Below are 27,670 nucleotides of genomic sequence, written 5' to 3'. Positions count from 1 at the left end.
AATCGCTAGTGAAGAAATGAAAGCCATGCATTTGGAGCTCCTACATGGGTATATATACTATTTATCTATAGCTGCATATCAAATTACTCCAAAATTTAGCAGCTTAAAACAATAAACATTTATTATCTCACAGTTCTGTAAGTCAGGAATCCAGGAGCAGTTCAGCTGAGTGATTCTGGCTCAGGGTATGTCATAAACCTGCAGTAAAGCTGTCGGCTGAGGCTGCAGTGATTTCAATGCAACTGGGGCTGAAGGATCCACTTCGGAGCTTTCTCATGGGGAAGCTGGCAGACTTCCGTTTCTCCCAGTCATTGGGCTGAGGGTCTCCGTTCCTCACCACACCACGCGGGCGTTTCCATAGAGTTGCCCACAACAGGCAGTTTGCTTCCCCCAATGTGAATGATGCAAGAGAGAGAGATGATGGAGAGAAGGGATGGGGTGAAAGAGAGGGAGGGGAGGAGAGAGGACAGGAAGATGGGAGAAAGGGAGAGGAGAAGGAAGCATGGATACATTTCCAGGGGAAAACAAGATGGGAGAAGGGGAGGGGAGGAGGGGGGAGGGAGGAGAGGAAAAGAAAAATGTGGATACATTTCCAATACAGAAACCAGAGTCATTTTATAACCTAATCTCAGAAGTGACATCCCATCCTTTTTGCTCTATTCTGTTCTTAGAACAGGTCAGTAAGTCCAGCCCTCATTCAAAGGGAGAGGAGTACCCTAGAGTGTGAATACTGGGAGATGGGGATCATTGGAGCCATCTTAGGGGCTGCCTGTCAGGATATCAAGTTTCAACCACTCTTCCAGTGAGATCATTACTGGAGAGAGAAAGCAAAATCTTTCTCTCATCCTGGTGGGTGAGATCATTTAAGAGACAAACAGAACTTGGGAAAAGTTCTAAGCTCACTTTCAGCAGAAACCAGAGTGTGCTCCAGTTAGTGACACAGCGCCTGAGTTGAGCCTGATTGCAGAAATCATTGCCGTTGGCTGCCCCTCAGCAGGGACCTGGTCATTTGCTTTACAGGGATTTAAGCTTTGGTGCCCAAGCAAGTTGTCTGCATCTACTTCATGTGGGTATGAAGAAAGTTCATGAATGCCAACAAAGGTTTCTAATCCGGAGGAAAAGCCCAAGCAAAAATCTAAAGAGGCATTCAAGGAAAACAAAGCACCTCACAGGCCGGCTTTGACTCTGCTTTCTGAGTAGGCAGACCTGTTATGGAGAAGCATGGAGGGAAGGAAAGGCTCACCAGATCAGCCAGTAACAGGCAGCACCTGTTTCCCGCACCTCCAATATCCAGGGCTGGTCAGGCCCCCTAGAAGGCTGGGCTTGAGACTGCCAACTATACCCTAGAATAAAAGTCCTGTGTGGAGGGACTTCCCTGGTGGTGCAGTGGTTAAGAATCCACCTGCCAACTCAGGGGACATGGGTTCGATCCCTGGTCCAGGAAGATCCCACATGTCATGGAGCAGCTAAGCCCATGCGCCACAGCTACTGAGCCTGCACTCTAGAGCCCATGAGCCACAACTACTGAAGCCCGCATGCCCTAGAGCCTGCACTGCAACTACTGAGCCCACACACCGCAACTACTGAAGCCCGCGCACTCTAGGGCCCACATGCTGCAACTACTGAGCCTTCATGCTGCAACTACTGAAGCCCACGCACCTAGAGCCTGTGCCCCGCAACAAGAGAAGCCACTGCAATGAGAAGCCCATGCACCGCGACAAAGAGTGGCCCCTGCTTGCCACAACTAGAGAAAGCCCATGCGCAGCAACGAAGACCCAACGCAGCCAAAAAAAAAAAAGTCCTGTATGGAGAGTAGCCTCTTGTCTCATCCTGACTCACATTCCCCATGGGACTCTCTATGGAGACAGAGAGAAGCACAGGGATAAAAGAGAGGTATTCTCAACTTGGAACATACTGAAACAGGAGGGAAGGGGGCAGGGCACAAACTTTAAAGGAATGACATAGCCCGAGGACATGACATAAACTGATTAGAACCAAATGAGTCCAAGATGGCGGACAAGTTGACTTCCACTAGACCTTGAGCCTCAGTATACGCTCCCTGTAACACATCAGCAAGCTAAATGACACGCCCACAGGCGCCATGACAGTTCCAAGGCTGACCATAGGGATCAAAAAGTGGGTGGTGGCCCAATTCCTGGAAATCCCTGCCCCTTCCTGAATTAGCTGGAATACTCCTCCCACTCATTAGCCTATGAAATTACCCACCTCTATAAAAACTGACAACCCCATACCCTGGTGCCACTCTCACCTTCTGAGATGGCCTGCACTCTGTCTGTGGAATGTGTTTCTCTCTAAATAAATCCACTTCTTACCTATCACTTTGTCTCTCACTGAATTCTTTCTGCGATGAGACATCAAGAATCTGAGCTTCATTAAGTGCTGAGACCAGGTATGTGATCTCAGTTGGAAGACCGTGGGTTTTGGCCAGGTTCGAGTCCCGGCCATGTGGGTTTGAGTCTCAGTCTGAGGTTCACGGTTTCAATACCATTAGACGACAGCCAACTCTTCTGGATTCTTTTAGAGGCGCCTGTAATTTCTGAACCACTCTGGAGTTGATTCAATTCATAAATATTAATTGAGGGCCTGTTATGATGATGGGTCAGCTCCAAGGCCATCGGCTGCCTCAGATGAAGTGGGCCAGGCACTAGGAGGTGGGCCAAGCTGGTGGGCATCATGGCAGGAAGTTGTTGCGTCAAAGGTTACAGTTCAGGGTCAGTTCATCAGGCAAGGAGACGTGCAGTAACCATGAACCCAAACTTCAAAGTCAAGGGCAGAGACTGACAGGAGATCAAAGGCAAGACACACATAATACTGAATCTGCGTAAGAGAGCCAAGGCTAATGCTCAGCAGTTCCAAGTGAACAGGGAAAACATGCATAGCCCTGGCCAGAGAGTAGAGGCCAGGAGCCAGTATCCTTTCCTGAAAATAGGGCTCGCTTCTGACATGGTCAGCACCCTATCCCCAGTATCTGGCACAGTGATAATTCAGGTGCTCAGGCCAGGCAGGAGAACACAGAGGCGTGGTCATCTCTGTAGATACCCATAAGTCAAGGTTTGGGGTCTAAGGTGGGCATCAGAAAACAATCAGGGAAAAGTGTCCAGACCCAGAGGCTAGGAAAGGTGGCTCAGGATCCAGAATAGGTGAGTGGGGTCACCTAACAGCCCAACCAAGGTACGAATGCTTATTCCAGGGAATTCTCAGGATTAATTGTAGAATAATTCCAGGATTAAATATTTTAAGCAGCCTTCTGCTTCTGCTGGACTGAGGACTGAAGCCATGTCTGTCTTTTATTGGGTATCGCCAGCCTGGCCCAGAGCCTGGCATGAAATACATGCTCAGTAAGTGTGTGGAGGGAGCAACTGCTCCCAGAGTAAAGCGGGGATCTGCAGAGGGTGGGGCCCAGGTCCAGGGCCCAGAGAGTCCTCACAGGTCAGTGCAGAGGTAGAAAGGTTTTTCTTCCAGGTTATAAGGACTCAGGTGAAGCCAACAGAGCCCAGATTTCAGACTGAGAGCAAGCAATAAGATGCCAACCTTCTATTTCATATTCCTCACCCTGTCAACCTCCCCTCCTGGGTCTCCTTCAGAATACAGCAGAGGACTCCAATGACAGCAACCATTCACCTTTCCCAGGGCCCAGTCTCCAAACGATGGGTCTGTGTAGGCGGAAGCCAAGCTAACAACTTCAACATGAGACTGTGAAATAGTCCCTATATCCATAACTAAGTGGGTGGCCTTGAGCAAGTCATTTAACCTGTCTCTATTGTAGCCACAAACTCTTTCCTTATCCGTACTAAGAAGCTTTTTAATTGGATGTAGTCCCACTTGTTTATTTTTGCTTCTGTTGCCTTTGCTTTTGGTGTCAAATTCAAAAAATCACTGTCAAGATCAATGTCAAGGAGCTTCATCTCTCTGAGTTTTCTTCCAAGAGTTTTACAGTTTCAGTTATTACGTTTAAGTCTTTCATCCATTTTGAGTTGACTTTTGTGTATGGTGTAAGATGGGGGTCCAATTTCATTCTTTTGCATGTGGCTGTCCATGTTTCCCCATTTATTTCAGAGACTATCCTTTCCCCATTGTATATTCTTGGCTCTTGTGTTGAAAATTAACTGACCATACATACACGGTTTTACCTCTAGGCTCTCTATACTCTTCCACTGGTCTATGTATCTGTTTTTATGCCAGTACCACACTGTTTCGATTACTATTGCTTTGTAATATAGCTTGATATCAGGAAATATGATGCTTCCAGCTTTGCTTTGCTTTGCTCAAAACTGCTTTGACTATTTGGGGTCTTTTGTGTTTCCATAGATTTTAGGATTATTTTTTCTATTTATGTGAAAGGTGCATTGGAATTTCTATAGAGATTGCATTGAATGTGTAGATTGCTTTGGGTAGTATGGACATTTTAACACTATTAATTCTTTCAATCCATGAGCACAGAATATCTAAAGGAAACCATCACAAAATAAAAAGGCAACCTATGGAATGGGAGAAAATATTTGCAAACCACATATCTGATAAGGGATTAATATCCAAAATACATAAGGAACACATATAACTCAGCAAAAACCCAAATAACCCAATTAAAAATGGGCAAAGGATCTGATTAGACATTTTCCCAAAGAAGACATATAAATGGTCAACAGGTATATGAAAGAGTGCTCAACATCACTAATAATCAGGAAAATGCAAATCAAAAAACCACAATCACTTCACACCTATTAGGATGGCTGTTATCAAAAAGACAATAAATGCTGGCTAGGATGTGGAGAAAAGGAAACACTTGTACACTGTTGGTGGGAATGTGAACTAGTACAGCCACTCTGGAAAACAGTATGAATATTCCTCAAGAAATTAAAAATAGAACTACCATATGAACCAGCAATCCCACTTCTGAGTATATACCCCAGGGAAATGAAACTGTTACCTCCAAGGGATATCTGTACTTCCATGTTCATGCCAGCAATATTCACAATAGTCAAGGTATTGAAACAACATAAATGTCCACTGAGGCATGAATGGATCAAGAAAATGTGGTATAAAAATACAATGGAATATTATTCAGCCTTAAAAAAGAAGGAAATCCTATCACTTGCAACAACATGGATGAAACTAGAGGGAATTATGGTAAGTGAAATAAGCCAGACAGAGAAAGACAAATACTGCATGGTATCACTTATTTGTAGAATCTTTAAAAAAAAACAAAAAACAAAAAAACCCCACTTTTTAAAAAGGTCAAACTCATAGAGACAGAGAGTAGGAAAGTGGTTGCTAGGAGCTGGGAGTGGGAGAAATAGGTAGAAGTTGGTAAAATTCTACAAACTTCTAGTTACAAGATGAATACAGTCCGAGGATCTACTGTATAACATGGTGACTATAGTTGATAACACTGTATTTGTATAATTGAAATTTGCTAAGAGAGTAGAACTTAAATGTTCTCAAACAGACACCAAAAAAGGTGAATATGTGAGGTGATGGATGTGTTAATTAACTTGATGGGGGGAATCCTTTCACAATGCATAAGTGTTTCAAATCAGCTCGTAATTCATGTCTTACCATTTTATAAATTATACCTCAATAAATCTGAAAAACAAAACAAAACAAAAAACTATTTCCTCATCTGTGAAATTAAGGCATTTGACTAGAAGGAAGACTCTGCGGTTCCCTTTCTTTTCTGATATTCTCTGATTCAATTTTTCTGGCTTTGAAGAGGATATGGATTAGGATTGACCTACCATGAAAACATGGGGTGGCTCATCAGCTTCTAATGAGAACTGGAGTGGGTCTAGAGGAGATGCATGTACATACCCTCTGCGTTCCGTTTCCATGGAGTTTGGTTCTGGAATGCCGTGTCTGTTAGGAAGGTGAAGCATATTTCCTGTAGGCAGTTTCTTATGCTTCCTAAGCTCTCTGGGGAAGAGGCAGCATGACAAAGCTGAAAGCTTGTAGCCTTAAAAGTGAAGAGACCTGGATGCTGGTTCCGAACCAGGCGTGTGAGTCAGCAATTCACTCATCCTCTTTGGGTCTCCATTTGCTCATCTCTAACGGACAGAATGCCCACCCTGCTGGCGCACAAGAGGGTTGGGAAAGGCCTCCCCAAAACATTAAATGCTAAACAGATGTGTCATATTGTTAGCAGAATCCTGTCAAATGGCTGGTAGGACGTTAGAAAATGTGTGGGGCAAATAGTCCATAGTTTGGAGGCACAAAGGACTCCTTAAAGATTTGTACGTTCTGGAAAATTAAGATGAAAGCTGGACTCTGTGCGTCTGTCTGGCAAGAGGCAATGTGGCATAGCTGTCGATCCAGTAAAACTGGAGGATCATGATTCCAACGTTGCCATTTACTAGCTGGGTGACTGCGTGCACACCACTTCACCTTTCTTCCTTTCTTTTTTTTTTTTTTTTTTAGTATTTATTTATTTAGGCTCCACCGGGTCTTAGTTGCAGCACGTGGGATCTTTAGTTGTGGCATGCGAACTCTTAGTTGCAGTGTGCGTGTGGGATCTAATTCCCTGACCAGGGAATCGAACCCGGGCCCCCTGCATTGGGAGCACAGAGTCTTAGCCACTAGACCACCAGGGAAGTCCCCACTTCACCTTTCTTGAGTCTCAGTTTTCTTATCTATAAAATGGATATAATCTTTGGCCCTGCCTATTTCCCAAAGTCATCACTGGGTCAAGTAAGATCATTGTTTCTAAAAACGTGGTCCACTATAAAGCCCATCACACACTGGGCATCAGTACTCCTGGGAGTGTCCGGCACTTAGCAGGGACTCCTAGTAATTAACCCGGCTGAGCCAGCGAGGCACATGCAGCCTATAGCACCAGCTCCAGCATCAGAGTAGGTGAAAGAGACAGACACTACATGAGACGATTTGTGGGCAACTACAAGTCTTCATCTGCCTCCAAAACTTTCCCCTCCTCCCTAGCCTAGAACCCTTCCCATTAGAATCACTCCCATGGAGGACGTTCAGTTGAGAGAGAGCTCAGAGCCCAAGGGTATCCAGGCAAAGGGCAAGTAGGGACTAGAATCCAACCTCAATTCCACCTAGCAGGGCCTGTGCCTGCCCACGGGGAGGGGCGCTTTTCTCTAATTCTCATGGGCGGCCTGCCATATGGACCAGTACATCCCTCACCTGGAAGTTAGGAAACAAGTGATCAGGGTTTAAATGAACAAATGTTCCCTGAAATGTGAGGGTCACTCTTCCACTGCCTCCCATTAGTAAACAGAACTCTGGAGAAATAAAATGCCAACCAGTAAATTCCATGTGTGTGTGTGTGTGTGTGTGTGTGTGTGTGTGTGTGTGTGTGTGTGTGTGTAAACCTTAATCCTCAAGGGTGTGGCAGGAGAGGGTAGTATGATGGGACCCACCCAGGAAGCCCAGTGTAGGCCCTGGGAGCTGCGAGACATGGGCCAATGCTGGATGAGAGAACAGAGCAGCATGGCACCCATCTGGGTTCCAGGGGAAGAGTTAATGGAGGGTACTTTGACCAACATAAACTTGGCTGGCCTCAGAATCTCATGAAAGATCGGTCCTTCCAGATTAGGCTGTAGGGGAATACCTGCAGTGTGTGATATTACGTGAGGGGTCTCACTCCTCTGACCTCTTGGATGAGCCCTTAGCCTTCCACCAAAGTGCTTACTAGAGCACTTCTACCCCCTCTTCATTTTGGTAACATGGTCAGACCCTGAGCACTGCTAGGTGGCTTCAAGTCAACAAGAATAAGCAGTCAAGGCCACTCCGAGGTCACCTCATCCACATGGACTCTGGTGACTCCCGTGCCCCTCCCTTCTCTCCAGATGAGACACCTTATTGTCTGAGCCTTGAAAATCCTCCAGGGAGTTCTCGGAACTGGACTCTGCGCAAGACAGTAAACAGAGACCGCGGATGGTGCCATCATGGGAAGGGAAGAGGTTTTCCTTCAGGGAGGGCAGCATAATAGCCCAGGACGTAGCTCCCTATAAACCTTGGCAGTGCAGCCTCGCAGCCAAGGGCATGCTCACCTCACAGCAAGAGGGCGGGTCTGGAGCCAGGCGTCTCCACCAGCTTTCTAGAAAAACAGAAGGGCCACAGAAAAGGGCTTTCCTTCTGGTGGAATGAAGGCTCTAACCTAACCCTTCCCCTTGGAGTCCATCCCCTCACTTTGGAGTCTGAGAAACTAATCTGTGGAGAGAAGGAAAAGGAAGAAGACATATCTAGGGCAAATTGCACATCCTCCCCTGAACCTCTGGTTTTGAGGAATGGGGAATAAAGGGCTACTTATTATCAAAGGCCTTGCTGGTGTGGATGAAGGCCTAGACATAAACCCTTCAAGGCATTTTCAAAGGTTCCTTCAGTTTTAATGCAAAACTAATCTGAAGGCCAAAAGAGTCACCTTTTTTCAAGAATGGATATTATGTTAATACAATAATGCACCTGATTCTTCTTGCCCTCATTTACAGCCCATTCACGTTTCTCATACTGTTGTCCGCGTTTTTGATATGTTTGAACATCCACAGAGCGTTAGGAAAAGCACTCATCCATGCTCTCCCAGTCATCTCAGTGAGTGATGGATTCTCTGTCTTCTTCATCAGGGTTCCCCTTGGGGCTCTCATAACAGATCACTATGAAGCAGGCCACCCCTAACATCTGCGGGGCCCAGCACAAGAGTATAAATAGAGCCCCATTTATGTAGGTCTAATATTTAAAGGTTATAGGTCAAGCTAACAAATAAATAAAATGCTATACCATCCTATCCTAATAAATACATATTCCCAATGACTTAGAAGGCCAGTTTCAAACTTAGAACTCTCACCCTCCTCAGAATTCTGCTGCATAGGGAGAGCCTACCCCAATGCTTGGGCCTGGGCTCATGGACTTTTCCTCCCATCCGCCACCGCCTGCCCATATCCCAGCCCATATACCCAAGCTCCCGCTATACACCCCACTAACAGCCTCCCGTTTGCCTCCCTTTGTACAAACTGGCCCTACTGGCTGTGACCTCTGCCTTTCGTAGGATGAACCTGGAAAAAAGGCCTGAAGAAGGCTGGAAACAGGCTTGGGATCATTCAGGCAGGGAAATCAAGGTACCACAGAGAGTCTCTAGGTATCCAGAGAATATTCTAGAATTCTCTAGGTACCCAGAGAATGTTCTAGAGGAGGTACATGGGCTCCAGGTAGTCACATCTCCTTAGCCCTGCAGACTCCTTACCCGTAGAGAGAGGCATAGCTGAAGGAGGGTCATAGTGGGGGTCCTGTAAAGCCCAGGGTCCAGAGTAAGAGAGGGCATCTAAGGGCATTATTATTATGTAAAATCTGAATCCAGGAACTCAGTGCTCACCCAGATCATTCCCCATGACTTTGGGCAATCCACTTCAACTCTCTGGGCAAACTTCTTCATTTATAAAATGTGGGGTTTGAGCCAAGAATTTTTAAGTGCCTCTACAGACCTAAAATCCAATGCTTCCACTCCAAATTAAATTCCAATAACACACATGGAGTACCTACCATGGGTCAGGCACCATGATGAGTGCTTTTGCATGCACAGTCTTATTTAATCCATGATTCCCGCGCTGCACACTCACTTCCCAGCCAGACAAGTTTACGGAGCTGTGCTCAGGCTAGACATCCAGGGATGGACACTAAAGATGATACAATGCTAAGAGCATCCAGAAGCGAACATCTGGCATCCAAACAAACCCACAGTCCCCCTACAGCAGCAACCGTGAGGGGCTGGCAGACAGGTGGGCACTATGAAACAGACCCCGGGGGGAATGGGTGCCTGCTGCCTAGTCTATGGGTGGGGAGGGAGCTGTTTAGGGCTGCAGTGCAGACACTATTTCATACTCACAAAAAGCAATAAAGCTCCTGGGTCATTCTCTTTGCTCTTAAAGGGACAGGTCTGGGCCAGGCAAAGAGAACAGTCATGGGAGAAGGGAAGCTAAAATCGAAGGAGGCATTAAGGTCAATTCCATGATTCTTGTGCTAAGACTTGAGGCGGGTCTGCGGGTGTTTGGGAACACGGCTTCCCATCCTTTTTCTGTTTCCCTAAGATTCTCTAGAGCTTCACAGACCCCAGTTGGTGAAAACCTCTCTCCTAAAGGCCCCTGTTCTTGAGGTCAAGTTGACTCATGTACCTCTTCGCCTTGGTTAGCTGGCCCTCCTCAGGTCACAACTTACTATCTGACCTTGAGGGAGTATCTTCATTCTCTAGGCCTCAGTGTTCTTAACTGTAAAATGAGCCTTCTGAGGACTACAAGAGATAACACCTGTTACGTGCCTGGCACAGGATACGCAGTCAGCCATTGCCAGATATGAAGGATAAGCAGCCAGCCATTGCTAGATACGAGTATCATTGTGCTTTCCAGTGGGAGAGCAAGAAAAAGGGAGAAGCCAATTTGGAGCCAGATCAGCCCTGCTGTCCTCCCTAAAGAACAACGTGCCACTTCTTCCCTGAGGACATCGGTCTTTGACCTGTCACAGTCAGGCACAGGACAGCTTGTAGTCACACTGCAGAGTTGATCAGCCAACCACACCGCACCCCCGGGGCTTCATCAAATATTGATAGAGTGTATAATGTCTTCCGAACACAATACACCACTTCTCAAACATGAGCCTGACCTTCTCTGACCCCAGAGGAGGGTGAGGGCTTCCACATCCCTTAAGTGGCTGCACATCTAGTAAATCTTGCCCTTGTCAGGGGCAAACATCGCAGGGCGTGCCATCCTTTTCATGGCAGGATGAAAGCTCCCACTGCCTGCTTTTAGGTTTTTCCTTCTAAGCCAGCTCCTCAAGAAGGGAAAGGAGGAAGATAAAAACAAATGTTGGAAGCACATCTTCTGTGCCAAGCGTTGGACAGAGGGCTGTGCGTGCATGACCCGATTTAATCCCAACAGGAACCCAATAACATGGGTGGTACTGGCTAGAGTTTATGGATGAGGGCACTGAGACGCAAGGCGATTCATTAGGTAGCTCGAGCAAGATCACAACATTTGTCCAGGGTGGAGTTGATATGTAGACCTATGTCTAAAATCAGCGTGCTTCTGCTGACAGTACACAGGAAATGAGAACTGAGAAAGATGGAAAAATCCCACCACCCAGATAGATCTATTCCTGGGACCACTACCTGAGCTCAGGCACATTTAGCTGTGCTGCCTTTCTCAAAGGCTAATCACAGAATGAAGCAAAGTCAAAACTGTAGTTCTACAACCTAGTGCTTACCAGTGGGGAGAAGGAAGTGGGGAGGCACATCACAGGGGTGGAAGAGTAAGAGGTACAAACTATTAGGTATAAAATAAACTGCAGGGACTTCCCTGGTGGTCCAGTGGTTAAGACTCCGTGTTTCCACTGCAGGGGGCACGGGTTCGATCCCTGGTTGGGGAACTGAGATCCCACATGCTGTGCGGTGCGGCCAAAAATAAATAAATAAAATAAACTACAAGGATATATTGTACAACACGGGGAATATAGCCAATATCTTATGATAACTATAACCTTTAAAAATTGTGAATCACTGGACTTCCCTGGTGACGCAGTGGTTAAGAATCCACCTGCCAATGCAGGGGACACGGGTTCAAGCCCTGGTCTCAGAAGATCCCACATGCCGCGGAGCAACTAAGCCCATGCACCACAACTACTGAGCCCGTGTGCCACAACTACTGAAGCCCGCGCTTAGAGCCGGTGCTCCGCAACAAGAGAAGCCACCACAATGAGAAGCCCGCACACTGCAACAAAGAGTAGCCCCCCTTCACTGCAACTAGAGAAAGCCCATGCGCAGCAATGAAGACCCAAAGCAGCCAAAAATACATTTAAAAAGTAAATAAATTTTTAAAAAAAGGAAAAGTACGTTCCTTTAAAAACAAAATTGTGGACACTATATTGCACACCTGTAACTTATGTAATATTGTGCAGCAACTATACTTCAATTAAAAAAATAAACAAACAATTCTAAGTTCTATGGGCCACTGCCAAGCAAATCCTGACCAGCTCACATCTCCTGACCCTCTGAACCAAACCTTGTTTTCAGATTCTTTGTAAATAAAATTGCATCTATTCCTTCAGAATCCCCAATAATAATAGATATTTATCGAGATGTCCCTGTGATTGGGCCCTGCGCTACATCGGGGCAGGATGGGACAAAGGTGTGGCACATCCATTTCTTAGCATAGCTTAAATCAGAATTTGCCCTCAAGTTATTTGTAATCTACTTATAAGTCACAAGGATCATCCTAATAATCAATGGTATTTATAAAATGCATGAGAATTCAGAAATTAACTCCATATTAGGGCACCACCGAAGGAAGACCATATGTCTCCTGGGATCTTCATGACAACCCGGTGAGGTCAGTAGGGACTATTCTGAGAAAACTTGGTCGCAAAGTGTTCAATGACTGTCCCAGAGTCACAGAGCTAGTTAATGCTGAGCCAGGACTGGAACCCGGGTCTGTCTTATAAAGGATATGAACCGCCATTGTAGAGTGAGCCCTTTTATAGATTACAAACAAACAAACAAAAACAAACAAACAGGGACTTCCCTGGTGGCGCAGTGGATAAGACTCCACGCTCCCAATTCAGGGGGCCCAGGTTCGATCCCTGGTCAGGGAACTAGATCCCACATGCATGCCGCAACTAAGAGTTTGCATGCCACAGCTAAGGAGCCAGCCTGCCACAGCTAAGACCCAACACAGCCAAATCAATCAATCAATAAATAAACAAAACAAACAAACAAAATCTGGGGCAAAACATAGAGACGTAAAGTGGAATGGCTTGCCTCAGGTCACACAGCTAGCCGGGTTCTGAACCTAAGCAGCCTGGCTCCAGAGTCTGGTACTTAACCATTATACCTTCTTCTGTAACAACTTAATTTCTACACCGAGTTCCCCATCCACTGGGGAAGCAGAAACCTAAGTTCTGTGATTTTGTGATTCTTCTTCCCTTTTCTGTGAAGTGTGTACAAGTTCCGGTGGCGGGGGTGGAGTGAGGGTGGGATCTGCAAAATGCCGAAGGGGCATCTCATCCAGAGGTGGTCTGGGCTTCCCTGACCCATCTGGGCCTCAGTAATCATGTCCCACATGGGTGGCCCTCATTGTCCCCTGTTCCTGTCCTCCAGCGGGGTGCCATGCTCAGGGCAGGGGACTCACTCCCCTACTGTGTGCCACGCTGGCCCTAGGAAGTTCTGTGAGGCCAGCCAAGGCCTGATAGGCCACGGTTTACCATGCGGCCGACCCCTCTGTGGTCTGGCTACCTCCCCAGGGCTCCACTGCAGGAAGCCAACAGCCTCTCAGCCCCTCTCTTGCCCCCCAGTTTCAGTTCTCTTGTGTTTCCCCCAAACTTTCTGTCTATGCCCATAGTCCCCTCTGGTCTCCTAAATATAAATTTATGGGGTCCCAAGGATGGGAAGATGCCTTTGTTTCTTCCTCTGCCCTATCACATCCCTCCCCTGAGGTGACAGGTTTAGAAAGGCCTGGCTGCTTGTGGCGGAGAGGTCGGTTACGGCAGGGAAGCAAAATACTTGGAGAGAAAGAAAACAAGAAACTTCGATTAGGACAATAATAGATAACTATCTACAAACATATTGAGGGGGATTTGAGAGCGGAGTTAGTAAGGCTTCACAGAATACCTGCATTTGAGGGAGATCGTACAGCAAGTAAACACTGATCAACCAAGAGGAGAGAAAAGGCAAGTATTTCTACCCAGCCAGCCCAGGGATAATTACACCACCCTTCACAGCGCCAGAGAAACTGAGGGGAGAAGATTGCGAGTTGTTTCCTTCATGCTTGAATTAGACTAAAGGTGAGACAATAAACTCCATTCATTCTTGAGCACCTGTTATGTGCCTGGTACTGGCACCTGATACTGGGGATTCAGCTGAGAAGAAAACTGACACAGAAGATGTGCAGAAGGTCCAGGGCCAATGAGAGGCCATGAAGTCCAGCATTCCAGGTGGATGCCACAGCCACGCGTCCTTAAGAGCCACGGGCTCCCAGGGTGAGGGGTGGACACAAGGTCACAGACGACAGCTCTTGGCAGAGGGCTTGATCACGGTGATCACACAGCAAAGGCAGCTGCTGTACCGACTGTCATTGTGAGTCTTCCCCAGCCAGGAGCCACATCACTGGACTCCCGTGGGCATCTCCACTGCAGGCAAAGGAAGCCGGGCAGAGGAAGCCAGGAAATCTACATCACGTTCCGTGGCCCCAGAGACCTGTGTCTCCCAGTGTTGGAAACACAGCCCCAGACATTAGCTTTGGTACAAGCCCTCCAGGCCCCCAAGCCTAAAGAGAAACCTGCTTCCCAGCACGACTCCCTCATTCCTTCTGGGTGGACTGCCTTTATTTGGCCAAGCCCCGTGGGCAGGGATTTAATTAACTCTTCACATGCCTTTGCAAAACTCAGCATGGGAGAACAATTCCTCCTCTCTCCACGGAAAATGCTGATGCCAAGGGAATGTTTTTATTTGGTTATTATCCTGTCTCCTCTTGATGACATCCTATAGTGCCAGTCAAGCAGGGCAGGGATCTGTCTGAGCACCTCAGGGACTGGACTGAAAAACTCTTGGGGGAGTGGGAAGAGTCTGTTTAGTTGGGTTTGAGGTTGGCAAGAATGTTGCATGCCTACTACCTGCAAAGCATGGCGTGAGATATACAAAGGTAGAAAAGAAGTAACTCTTTGTTTTCAGGATAGTCCCTGATACAAGAGAGTAAATAAATTGTGGTGAAAGACAGGAACAAGTAATCTGAAAGGAGGGTGACCCCCAGGACCATCAAAGGCTCAAAACCCTGAGTTTCCACGCAGAGGTCTGACGGGAAAGGGAAGAGCCAGGGCAGCTATTTGATCCTCCCCCAGCCCCACCCAAAGTGACTGGATAAGGTCAGGCTGTGAGAGAGGATCCCCGCTTATCTATGACACACCCCCCGAGCTGGCCTATGTAACCCGGTCGCCTTATCAGGAGCCCTGTCTCAAACGGCCAGTGAGGGCCAGCACAGCAAGGAGGGCGGCAAGGTGGTTCCAGGTCCCCAGGCGGAAAATGAAGAAGCTCAGGCTCCCGCCGGAAGTTCCACAAGGCTGTAGAACAGCCTTCTAGAAGGTCCCCTTGGCACCAGGTACTCCCTATATCAACCCATGGCAGGTGGGACTTCCATTCCGAACTCTCTGAAAGCCAGTCTGAATCATACATCTGTCGTCTGTTCCCTGCCCTAAACCTCCAGGGGCTGCTTTCTGCTGCCAAGCTCCTACGTCAGCTCCTCAGCCCAGCATCCTGTACCCCAACCCCCGTCATCGGACAGCAGGTACCCTTCCAGCGTCACCCCGGTACTCATGCTGGTCGCCCACCTAGAACACTCTCCCCTGGCTTCATCTGTTGAAATCCTGTCCCCTCTCTCTCAGGGCGGCCTCAAATGCCCTTTCCCTCACCGAGGCTTCCCTGTTCCCCCAACACCCCCGTTCCTGCCCGCCGCCCCCCCTCCTGAAACGACCTTGCATTTCATACCTGACAGGTGTCACTTGTCACACTTCACCCAGGACGGGCCTCTCTCACTCCATTAACTTGGCAGCTCCCTGAAATCAGTCCCCATCCTGTCCCCTCTGTCCCCCTTCACCAGAGTCCCACACAGTAAAGGAGCTCTCTGTGCTTCTACCCCCTCCGTGTTGCCCACTGGCCCCGCTCCCCTGCACGAGTCACACCTGCTCCCTCTCAAGAGGTGATGGTCAGGGCCACTAGAAGCCTGCTGGGGAGATCCTTTGTTGTTCAGCTTCGGCATTCATTCACATAGAATTAAATTGCTATGAAGTCCTAATGGACCTCTCCCATCTCTCCTTTCCTTGAAACACTTGCTCCAACATTTAAAAAAAAAATTTTATTGGAATATAGTTGAGTTACAATGTTGTGTTAGTTTCAGGTGAACAGCAAAGTGAATCAGTTATACATATACATATATCCACTCTTTTTTAGATTCTTTTCCCATATAGGTCATTGCAGAGTACTGAGTAGATTTCCCTGTGCTATACAGTAGGTCCTTATTAGTTATCTATTTTATATACAGTAGTGTGGGTATGTCAATCTCAATTTCCCAATTTATCCCTGCCTCCTCCCCCCAGTAACCATAAGTTTGTTTTCTACATCTGTGACTCTATTTCTGTTTGTAAATAAGTTCATCTGTATCTTTTTTTTTTTTTTAGATTCCGCATATAAGCGATATCATATGGTATTTGTTTTTCTCTGTCTGACTTGCTTCACTTAGTATGATAATCTCTAGGTCCATCCATGTTGCTGCAAATGGCAATATTTCATTCTTTTTATGGCTAATATTCCATTGTATATATGTACCAAAAGAGAATTGCCTAGAGAGCCTCCGTGCACATTCCTTCGACACTGACTTTTTACTCAGAACTTTCCACGGGAAAGAGGCCCACTCCTGAACTGAGGAAGCTTCGCCTTGCCTGGCTTTTCTTGCGAGGCACTGCCTCCGGTTCTCGTCCTACCTCTCTGATTATTCTGACTTCTCTTTCTCCAGCCCCTCAGTCCCGTTGGTCCCCAGCCCTCTTCCCTCCTTGATGGTCTCTCCCTCAGAGGATGGGCCCACTGCTATAGCTCCTACTACCTCTTCAAAGTTGTTGACCTGAAAACTCCAATCCTCAGGTTCCTATCTCCCAACAGCCCTCTGGGCACTGGTGCTTGTACAATACATGCAGTTAGGGTCTGCAAATTTAAATCCCCAAGTGCAAACTTTGTCCTCCTCCTGGACTTCCCTGTTTCTGCCAACACCACCATCCAGTGCAAGTGGGGCCTTCAAAACCCCACGCTGGCCCCAAAATGCTCAGAGTCACTCTCAGAAATGGGCACTCTCAGAATTCATTCCTGAACTGCCCTTTCCCCCACCCATGCCTGTTTCCCCCGGCCTCGCTGCTGCCGCCCATCCCTCTTTTTCAGGCTGCCCCTCCAGCGCCAGGCACAGATGGACCTTCCCTGGCTGGGAAGCTTCTTGCTATTTCCCAGCCTCAGACTTGGGTTCCCTCCTTTACCAAGATGGAGAAACAGACCACCCCCCTCCAGCCAGGTCCTGTGTCCACACACTGTTCTCTGCTCATGGCAGCCCCCAGGTACTCAGCTCGTGTACCTTTCAGACAGATGCCATCAGTTGTCCAGGCTAGAACGCCCAGAACTGGCTTTAACTCCTCCTTGTCCTTCAGTGCCCAGATGCACTCACTCTTCTGGTATAATGACTCTGGAATCTCTCTCTTTAGTTCCTTTACCCTTGTTTGTCATCACCCTCAAACATACCGATTACTCGCTCCCTCCACGGGCTCCCCTGAGCTGTGGTCCCACTTCCATTCCAGTGCTGAACACTTGGCCGTGAGTCTGTCTCCTACCACACTGTGAGCCTGGAGTTGGGGCTCATCAATCCTGTACCCCTAGTGTTGAGCAAAGGCTTCTTTATAGCATAGGCGCTCAATAAATGAAGAACTGAATGAGTGCCTGCCTGCAATGTGCAAAATCTGATGTGAAGTGCTAGGTGGACCCTGAGCTTGCCCCTTGGGAACGGTTGGATATGGACATACAAGATGGATAACGGCAGCAGGACACCAAGGGAGAGGTCCAGACTGAGTGCTGCAAGACTTCTAAGAAAGAAGAGGTGACCAGAGGCTGGGGCTTCAAAGGCATCCAGTAAAACAGGCAGACTTAGATAAGTAGAAAGAGTGTGAGGTTAATGCAGGGAAGAGAAGGGGAACAGAGAGGAGGGTTCAAGAGGCAAGATGGCACTTGTCTTATAAGAGACAGTAAGTAGACCTGTTTGGGGAGGCTAGGCTGGAAAAATGGGCTGGAGTCCAATTGCAGGGTCAGAAAAATACCAGGCTAATGGCAATAATTTAGCTAACTTTTATTGAGCACCTACTAGATACCAGACACTAATCTATGTTTCATTTGTGAATTATCTTGCTTATTCCTTACAAACTTCTGAGGTAATTACTGTGATTACAGCCATTTTATAGATGAGGAAACTAAGGCACAGGATGGTTATACTACTTGTCCAGGGCCACTCAGTGATCAAGTGGTAGAGCAGCGCTCAAACCCAGAAAGTCTGATGCCAGGTCTCACACTCCTATCCACTATCCTCAGCAGCCTCTCAGGCTAAGGCTTGGTCTTTATCCTGAAGGAAGCAAGGGGATATTAAAAGTGGTGGGGGGGGGGTTGGGCAGGGAGAGGAGAGGGAGAAGTGTCATGAAACCACTGGGGCTTGGGGAATATTCATCTATGCGCACTCTTTAGGGTGGATCGGAAAAGGAAAACCTGACGTCTGCAGGGTTAATTCAGAGGAAAGGGACAAAACAGTGCTCTGGGTCTGAATTCCATATCACTACTTATTAGGCACCTTGGTCCTTTCTTGGGGACTCAGTTTTCCCATCTGTAAATTGATAGGAAGGACTGGGGTCCCTTCCGGCTCTGAGGTTCTATGGTTTTATGAGGATTTTGTGATATGAGGAGATGGCCGGCTGAATTCATCCATGGCGTAGAATCAGCCAGGCCTCAGCTCCAGCCCCACACTCTTTATGGAGCCTTCCTGATACAGCCTCTGACTCGCGTGCCCTTGTTGTCAGCACCACACATTGGCCACTTGACGTGAACAGCCTCAAACCTTTAGGGGACTCTGAGGGTTGTCCTCAACTGAACCCACAGCTCCTGGAGGTCAGCACACTCATACTTCCCTGGGCTTTTCTCTCAGCATCTGACTCTGTGCACAAACACCACAGATCTGAAAGATATCCTGAATTTTGAATAACCCCCAGCTGTGCAGGCCCGAGGTTACCTTGCCTGTGTTTTTAGGGCGCCATTTACGTCGTGCATCAGGTAACCGGGACATATTCCTACGACAGAGTTCCCACCTGTGCTGGCGTTGTACCCTTGTCATAGGCCCCTTCCTTGCGTTCAAGGCACAGCAATGCTACTTCTTGGCTGAGTGATCCTTATTCTTTTTTTTTTTTTAAACCCTATTTTCTTTTTAATTAATTAATTTATTAATTTATGGCTGTGTTGGGTCTTCGTTTCTGTGCGAGGGCTTTCTCTAGTTGTGGCAAGCGGGGGCCACTCTTCATCACGGTGCGCGGGCCTCTCACTATCGCGGCCTCTCTTGTTGCGGAGCACAGCCTCCAGACGCGCAGGCTCAGTAATTGTGGCTCACGGGCCTAGTTGCTCCACGGCATGTGGGATCTTCCCAGACCAGGGCTCGAACCCGTGTCCCCTGCGTTGGCAGGCAGATTCTCAACCACTGCGCCACCAGGGAAGCCCGATCCTCATTCTTTATAGTGTCCCTTATCTGTAAAATCAGACTAGTAATACCTACTTCCTAATGTGATTGTGAGGATTAACTAAGACAGTATGTGTTGATGCATGTTGATGCATTTTATGAAATGCTATCTAAATATAAAGTAATGTACAATAAATCCTACAAGGTGCTGAACTAGGTTTAAGTTCTGACTCCAAAGTGAACTAGCTATTTAATCTGGACTAGCCATTTAATTTCTAGTCTCTTCCATCCTCATATGCACGATCTCCCTTTAAAATCCCTGTGGTCATCTTGACCTGCCTATTCTCACCCCTCCCCACTCCCAGGCCCTGGCAATCAATTTCCTTCTCCACCTTCAAGGCCTGGATTAAAACCCTAATGCCCACTCAAGTCAGAATTGATTCTCTCTTTTTCTGGGCCATCAGTTTAGATAATTTACACTCTCCTGCAACTGGCTTCATCCTGATTATATATCCATCTTCCTCTCTAGACCAAGGGTCAGCAAACTTTTCCTGTAAAGGTCGAGATGATAAATATTTTGGACTTTGTAGGTTATATGGTTGCAACAACCTGATTCCACTACTGTAGCATGAAAGCAGTCATAGACACTGTGTAACTGAATGGACTTGGCTGTGTTCTAATTAAGCTTTCTTCACAAAAACAGGCACTAGACCAGAACTGACCCAAGGGCCATACTTCGCTCACCCTGCTCTAGACTGTCAGTTCCCTAAAGTACTGACAAGCTTTTATTCTTCTCTGTGGCTTCACGTGTAGCCTTAAGGCCAAGCACAGAGTTTAGCCTCCAGAGGTCTCAAATAATTTATAAATTAATAAATAGCAGTAATAATAATAGTGTCCTTTTACTGAAGCCTTATCAGGTGCAAAATACTTGGAACTCTGTAACAAAGGTATTTATTATTTCATTTGACAGATGAGGAAAATGAGAGATTAAGGACTTTGCCTGCAGAGCTGGTAAGTAGCAGAGTCACACCCAGGTCTGTGCAAATCAAACCCACTGTGCCATGCCACATGTGTTTGCAAATGTTAATTGGAATGCATTTGAGTGGTGTGGTCGAACTAGGTGTCCTCTAGTTTTCCTGGCAAAGTCAGCAGAAGATTCTTTACGGCCCAGCCTGGCTTCCCACGCAATCACGGGCTGCCCCACCGGGCTGTGGGGAGGCACCACCTGACATGCTCACCTGTCTCCTCCTCGCTTGCCCAGCGCCAGTCCCCACATCTGCTCGGGCACACAGCTCAGCAGCGGGCACCGTGAGACTTCTGTGAGTGTGAACAAAGCCTGCCTTGGGGGGCTGGGCCCCTCTGTGCACCAAGAGCCTGCCCCATCCCATCCCCCACGTTCTCTCTCAGGAGCCCAGGGTGTGAGAACCATCGCGGTGACCTTCCGACTGCTGGAGTGGGACCGCCATCCCAGGCTCTTCAAGAGACAAAGGGAATTTATGGGAGGAGGGAGAGCACGAGGTGGGGTTGAGGGCCAGATCTGAGTTTCATTATCTAACTTTCTGTTCCCTAGGCCTGTCTCAAATCACTTAGAATCCCAGGCCTTAAAAGGAGAGAGGGAAAGAGAGCGAGAGAAAGAGAGAGAGAGAAAGAGAGAGAGAGAGAGAGAGAGAGAGAGAGGAAGCGGGCCATTTATAAGTAAATGGTCCTCCCAGACGTTCCAGGAGTGGGGAACAACGTGAAGAGTCCAGGATGAAAGCAGGTAGTAGAAGATGATGCTTGGAAGTACACAACAGAATTTAATCTCTACACTTCTAGGAGCCACTAAAGCATTGGCTCAAGAAACTGAGATTGTGGAAAAGTCCCTGAAGCAGTGGTCAGGGAGAGTGGAGGAAACCAGTTAGGAAGCTGCTGTCGTAGGTGAACTGTTCAGAGGCCCTGAGGTAGGGTGACGACGCAGTGGGAATGGGGACTGAGCTCCCCTTGTTCTTTGATAGCACTACCCGTGCTCCCCACCTGTTCCTTCTACTTCCTCTCATCTTTCATTCGTTCAACAAATATCAGCTGAGCCCTACTATGTGCAGACACTGTGATAAACACGGATACACCTGTTCCATTCTCTCTCTTCCCCATCTTTTCCCTTTCCTTTCCTTCCTTCTTCATGCCTCGCAGTCTCTCTTTCCTTTCACCAGCTCCTTGCTTCCCCGACATCCTCCTTTATGCTACTTTTCCAACTGGAATTCAGGGGCAGAGGCCCAACCCCCCATCTCCTCCCCAGGGGCAGGGGGCTGGGTGGAACCACTGGATGGAGACCGTGCACAGGGGGCCCTCAGAGCTCAAAGTGAGCAGCAACGTGGTCTGGAGACCAAACAAATGCATCCAACCCCCCCACCCATCCGGTTTAAACATACACACCACACACCCTTACCTCATCATAAACCAGAAAAAAGACAGAAAAATACCACCCCCTCCAAGGTACGCATCAGTGACCTCACTATCAGTTTAGTGGGGTCACTAAACTCAGCTGGTATATTAGTTAGGGTCCAACCAAAAAACAGAAAGCACTGAACACTCACAACGAGGGGGATTTAATGCACAGAATTAGTTACATGAGTGACAGAGGAGCTGGTAAATCTATCAGGGGATGATGAGGCAGCCCTGAGCGGCTGGAAGCAACTATCACTCCCAAGGACTAGAGGGACGAGGAGAGAGAGAGGCAGCGTTACCTGAGCCCAGGGGCGAGGGTCACCTGCCAAAAGCTGGAACAGTAGCAGACCTATCTGGCCGGTACCAGAGACCCAAAAGGAGTCACTGCCAAAAATGCCCTAGCTTCCCACCAACACCTCCGACTGGTCAAACCCAGCCAGAAGCCACTGACACGGAGCCTCCAGTGGTCAACCTCCCTGTGATTCAGAGCAGAGCAAGAGATCCGGAAGCAAATGGGCTCAACTGGTTTGGCTTTGCATCTTCTCTTACCATGTACCTGTGCCAGGCCTCCAGAAGCCCACCTTGCTTTGCCTTTGATCCACAGGTTTTAGACCCGGGAATCAAAGAGAAGCCACTTTCATCCTGGTGGCCAGGTGTCACTCTGGGCTCCATTTCCCCACCCCCTTGGATCTCGCCTTCTGGATGTTCAAACTCGCTTGTTTCCATGACATCTTCCTTCCTTCCTTCCTCCTCCCTCCCTTCCTTCTTTTCTTCCTTCCTTCCGGTATCCCTCATTCACACATTTGATTATGTGTGGATCACCCTCTATGCATCAGGCACTGTGCTGGGCACTGGCCACATTTTGGAGGATGAGAAATACTCCCTGCCCTCCAGGAGTTCACAGTCTACTGACAATTCCATATATAACCCTCAGAAGTAAAGGCAGGGGTGGTCACTTCTGCCTGGGGAATGGTCAGGGAAGGCTCACAGAGGCGCCAATGTTTAAGTTGAATCTTGAAGAACATTTCACAGCTAAGTACGAAGAAGGAGGGCTTTAACAGCATATTCAAAGATCTGGAGGCAAGAAAGAGTTATAATCCAGTGGGGCAGAGGGTGTGAAGGTGGGACAGACAATGGGTAACATCTAATAGACAGGCAGGGCTCATTGCTGGAGGGCCATGTGGGAATATTTCTCCTGGGAGCTATCAAAGGGTTTTAAACAAGAGAGGAAGCTTATCAGAACTGAACTGCAGAAAGATCAATCTGGCTACAGCATGGAGGCGGACTGGGGTGAGACCTGACGCTGGAAGACCAGGGAGGAAACTGGTGTCTGTGCAGGAGTCCAGGCAAGCCAGGCAAGGTGAAACCAGCATCTCTGGGAGAAATCCACAAGGACCTGGTCATAGTCAAGGTTTGATTATTTGAAAAGAAGCAAAAGAAAAGAGAAGGAAAGAAAAAAGAAAACCTGCTGGGAGAAAGTCAAGCTTTTTTCCAGGAAATCAGTTGTCAGGGGCTTGGGTTGCTAAGCTACAGGGAAAATGGAACAGCCCGCTCTAAAAGGAGCTTTTGGGGGCGGTGGGTCTAATCAGTCAGGGTGCTCCCTCCTCCAGGCCCAGAGGACGGGAGGGTGGGTTCCCCAGGAAGGACCCACAGGGTGCAAATGGCAGCAGCACAGCAGCGAGAGGAGGCTTCAGGGCCTCGGCTGTGTCTGAGATGCGAGCTGGGGGTGCATCTCATCAGCTACTCACCGCGGCTGCTGTGCACAATGCTCCCAGGCCAGTGAGCACGGGGGGTTCCCCTACGTGGGGTCACAAGCTCCCATCAGTCTTTTAACGTGTTTTCAGGCCATGGAGGTGTGGGTTTTTCTGCATCTCTACTCTTCCAGGTTTGCCCTGTGTAACCGAAGAGGCTTTTTTTTTTTAAATCAGTTTCATCATCCAATGACTTAACTACTATCACCTGTAGCTTCTTAAACAAAATTCAGAGAACGGGGGTGGAGAGAGTTGTACCGCAGCAAGAAGGCCATCAGTGGAGGCTCAGTTTACTTTCCAGCGTCTTAAATTGACGGATTTGCCCCCGGATCTCAAACTTGAAGCAACAAGGCCTGGGGTCTTGTAGGGGGCTCATCATCAGGTCTGGTCACACTGTTTGTGGCCAGGAGCTCCAGGTGCACATTCCTGGGACCCTGTTGCCCTATCCAGGCCCAGCACACACCAGCTTTGCGTTTATAATAGTTGCTCGGAGACAAAGTATAATACTCTTCAAGGTCAATCATGTCCCACCTCCCTCCTTCTCTGACATGCAGATCAGAAAACATCCCCCTGGATGTTCTCATCCCCCTGGACCAAGTGCTCCTGGAGGTAACTGTTTAGGGAGCTGAAGCCAGTGGAAGCTGCCTCCCAGGATCAGACCCCGAGAAGTGAGCACAGTGATGGGGTGCCTGGAAATAGAGAAACCAGAGGAGCAAAAGACAGGAAACTGGGAGTCTGTCGACATGCGGCGGTGGGGACTGGTGACAGATGATGGAATCAAGACCTGATTGAGGAGAGAAAGCCTGGCAGAAGAGGTGAACTGCATCACAAGGGCTGCAGCTGAAAACCAGCAAGAAGGAAATCAAGGCTGGAGACAGAGAGAGAAGCTTCTGGAGGAGACAACCAGGACAGGGAGGACCTAGAAGAAGAAACTGATCATTGTCAACGTTACCTGTTGAGCTCCCACCTGTTGAGCAAAGACTGTGCAGGGCCCAGTGGTGGCACGAGGCCAGCTCTTCCCCAATCCTTGCAAATCTACACTACCCAGGCCCCAGGGGTTTATCTGTGCCTCTCTTTCCCACTTACTACCTAGGGGGCCTTGGGCAACTTACTTAACTTCACAGTGCATTGGTTTCCTCATCTGTAAAATGGGAATCAAATCATCTCTACCTAACAGAGTTGTTGTAAGGATTACATATGTTAATATATGCGAGGTGCCTAGAACAGTGTGTGGCACAAAGTGATTACTCAATAAATGTAAACTATTATAATATACATCATTATTGTCATCATCTGCATTTAAGTGTGAAATGAATAGCTTCTAAAACACGGAAGAGGGGGGAACTCTCACCCCCATTCTGTAACTAGGGGTAAAGAAGGCTGAGAAGGTCAAACACTTTCCGAGGCCACACAACAAATGAGTGCTGGAGCCAAGATTCAAACTCAGATATGGCACTTCTACTCTCCAAACCTCAACTTCCCCATGTAAAATGAGTAACGCCACTTTGCAGGGGTGTTGTGAGGAAAGTAAAGGCTATCACGCTGAAAAGGACAACACACAGCATTTTCTGTGTCTTGTCACCAACAATCAAAAAACATGAGATGGGGCTTCCCTGGTGGCGCAATGGTTGAGAGTCTGCCTGCCAATGCAGGGGACACGGGTTCGAGCCCTGGTCTGGGAGGATCCCACATGCCGCGGAGCAACTAGGTCCGTGAGCCACAATTACTGACCCTGCGCGTCTGGAGCCTGTGCTCCGCAACAAGAGAGGCCGCGATAGTGAGAGGCCCGCGCACCGCGATGAAGAGTGGCCCCCGCTCACCGCAACTAGAGAAAGCCCTCGCACAGAAACGAAGACCCGACACAGCCATAAACAAATAAAAATTAAAAACAAACAAACAAACAAACAAAAAAAAAAACATGAGATGGTTCTATATCTTCTTCCCACCACATGTGGATCTCTTACTGTTGTTTCCTGGCTCCCTATCCTCACCCCCTGCCCTAGGAAATCCTTTTGACCTCGATTTCTGAAATACCTTTCTGCCCTTTGCTCACTCTTTGTGCTTATAGTTTCTTTCCCTGGAAGTTTCCATCTACTTCCAAGGCTCCAGTCCCTGTTTGCAGTTACTGCCTGTACCTGGGCCTTTAGCTGGAGAATTAAAATACTGTTTCATTCCAAGGACCAAGCCCAAGCAAAACACGGGATTGGGTAGAGCTGGTCTTGGACTTCACTGCTTCTGTATGCCGCCCCTCTTCCCAGCCCCTGGCACCTGAGGTCCTTCGGTTTTCTCTTCCTCTAAACAAAACTGATCTCTGGACAGAATTGGAAATTCCTTCCCACTCAGGTGAAAGTAACAGATAATCACTAATACCTCCAAAGAGCATTTCTATTTTAATGAGGGTGAGAACCTTCTGCCCAAGCACTGAAATCTCCCTACAGAGAATTTCACTTTGGTGCATCTCCAAAGTCTAGGGCCTTCCCTATGCCACGCAAGCTGTTGGAACACACCCATGCATCAGCCAGGCCCATGCGATGTCTCCGGACTGTTTCCTTGCTTTGGGAGCAGTATGTCACGCCTATGACAGCTCTTATCTTTGTATCTTAAAGAGCTCTGGGAATGTTAATTAATGCAAGACGGAGTCTAAAAATGCAGACCTGCAGGCGGCAACTTCCAGCTACAACTGCAGTTCCTTTTACGCTTATAAGTCTCCATTAAGAAAGAAATTCAAGGTTTCTAAAGCCCATGTCAGCCCTTGTTCTAGCAAAGAGGTAATATATGCCTCCAGTGTTTTGGACGTATTTTAGTTCCGTTCCTAGCTGATTTCTAAAAAGTTTTTCATTATTATTATTCCATTTGTATCAGGTACCGACATCAGTATACAGGTTCAAGTTTTAGCTCCGAATCCCAACTTCATGACCTTGGGCAAGTCTTTTGAGCCTTCTATCTCAATTTTCTCATCTATAAAATGAGAGAATAGTACCTAACTCTGGAGATTGTTGTGAGCCTTAAATGAGATAATATCTGCAAAGTACCCACCCCAGTGCCTGGTACTTAGAGGCACTCGGTGAAAGTCAGTTCCTTTCTCTCTTCTTCCCCCACATTCCCATTCCTTTGCCACACAACACTATAGAGAAATAAACAGAAAGATACATTCAAGGTTCATCCAGCACCATGTGTTCTAAAAGGACATACATTTGATTATTAAAAACTTCAGACACACATTGCTTTTGTTTAAAGACTTTTAAGGGAGGGATTAATTAGGAGTTTGGGATTAAAATATACACACTACTATATATAAAATAGATAACCAACAAGGACCTACTGTACAGCACAGGTATACAGCATACAAGATATACTCAATATCTTGTAATAATCTATAATAGAAGAGACTCTAAAAAAGAATAGATATATGTATATAGGTATGACTGAATCACTTTGCTGTACACCTGAAACTAAAACATTGTAAATCAACTATATTTCGATAAAAATTTTTTAAGACTTTTCAAATATTCTCTTTCACCTTTTCTACCCTATCCTAGGAAAGAGAAGAAAGAGTAAAAGATGAACTGAAAAGAAAGTTGTGGAGAGCTGTGTATGCTGATCATTGGGCTAGACACACCAAAATAAACAGATTGCTTTGAACAAAGAGATTATTTACAGTCTACAAAGTAGAATTATGAACCTGGCCCAAGCTGCAATGTATAAGAAAGAAGCCAGCCAAGTGTTCCCTCCTTTGGAAGCACCGTGACAATTAAACTGTCATCTGGTGTGGCTGGCATTCATCTCAAGATCACAATAACAGAAATCTTGTCCAGTTCATCATGGCTTCTTTAACCTACTCTGGGTGCCCCAACTGTGCTAGATCCAGGTAGGTGGGGCAGGTCGATAACTGCAAATTGCTAACACCTATCTAATTTGGGATCAGAGCCAGGAGATCAGGAGCAGTGGTAAACTCCAAGAACGAATGTGAAGTTATACTCAGGAGGCAAAGCAGGATGTTAAGAGACCAGGCCAGAAAATAGAATCATACACTGTGGATGGGTCCACGATGAGGTGCTGGATAATGGAGCAGTTGGCATCAGCTGATCCAAAAGTGCCAGGCTGGGCCAGGCATATAGCAGGAGCCAAGTGCCAACCCTGGAAAATGAAAGGAGTAGATGGAAGAGGAGCGGGGACCAGGAAATAGCCAAAGCTGAAAACAAGTAGAAGAACAGGTTAAGGTCAGAACTCTGCAATCCCACTGCTAAATCC

The 27,670-nt window shown here is 47.5% G+C and overlaps 1 protein-coding gene across 18 annotated transcripts in view; it reads right to left on the bottom strand.

Annotated features, from left to right (window-relative positions):
• LOC309643434 (uncharacterized protein) overlaps positions 1–27,670 on the bottom strand; it is a 113,287-nt gene that overhangs the window by 41,181 nt on the left and 44,436 nt on the right. The window contains exon 1 of one of the 18 annotated variants that reach the window (XR_014253771.1): positions 132–11,594. The exons of the other annotated variants lie outside the window; for them this stretch is intronic. The gene's annotated coding sequence lies outside the window, so the exon portion shown is untranslated. Of the gene's footprint in view, positions 1–131; positions 11,595–27,670 lie in introns of those variants that run through there. 18 annotated transcript variants of the gene reach the window in all.

Source organism: Balaenoptera physalus, assembly GCF_965194825.1.
Source record: "Balaenoptera physalus genome assembly, chromosome: 15".
NCBI classification, from domain to species: domain Eukaryota; kingdom Metazoa; phylum Chordata; class Mammalia; order Artiodactyla; family Balaenopteridae; genus Balaenoptera; species Balaenoptera physalus.
The sequence above is the reverse complement of the archived record's forward strand: the minus strand, read 5'-3'. Positions and strand labels throughout refer to the sequence as shown.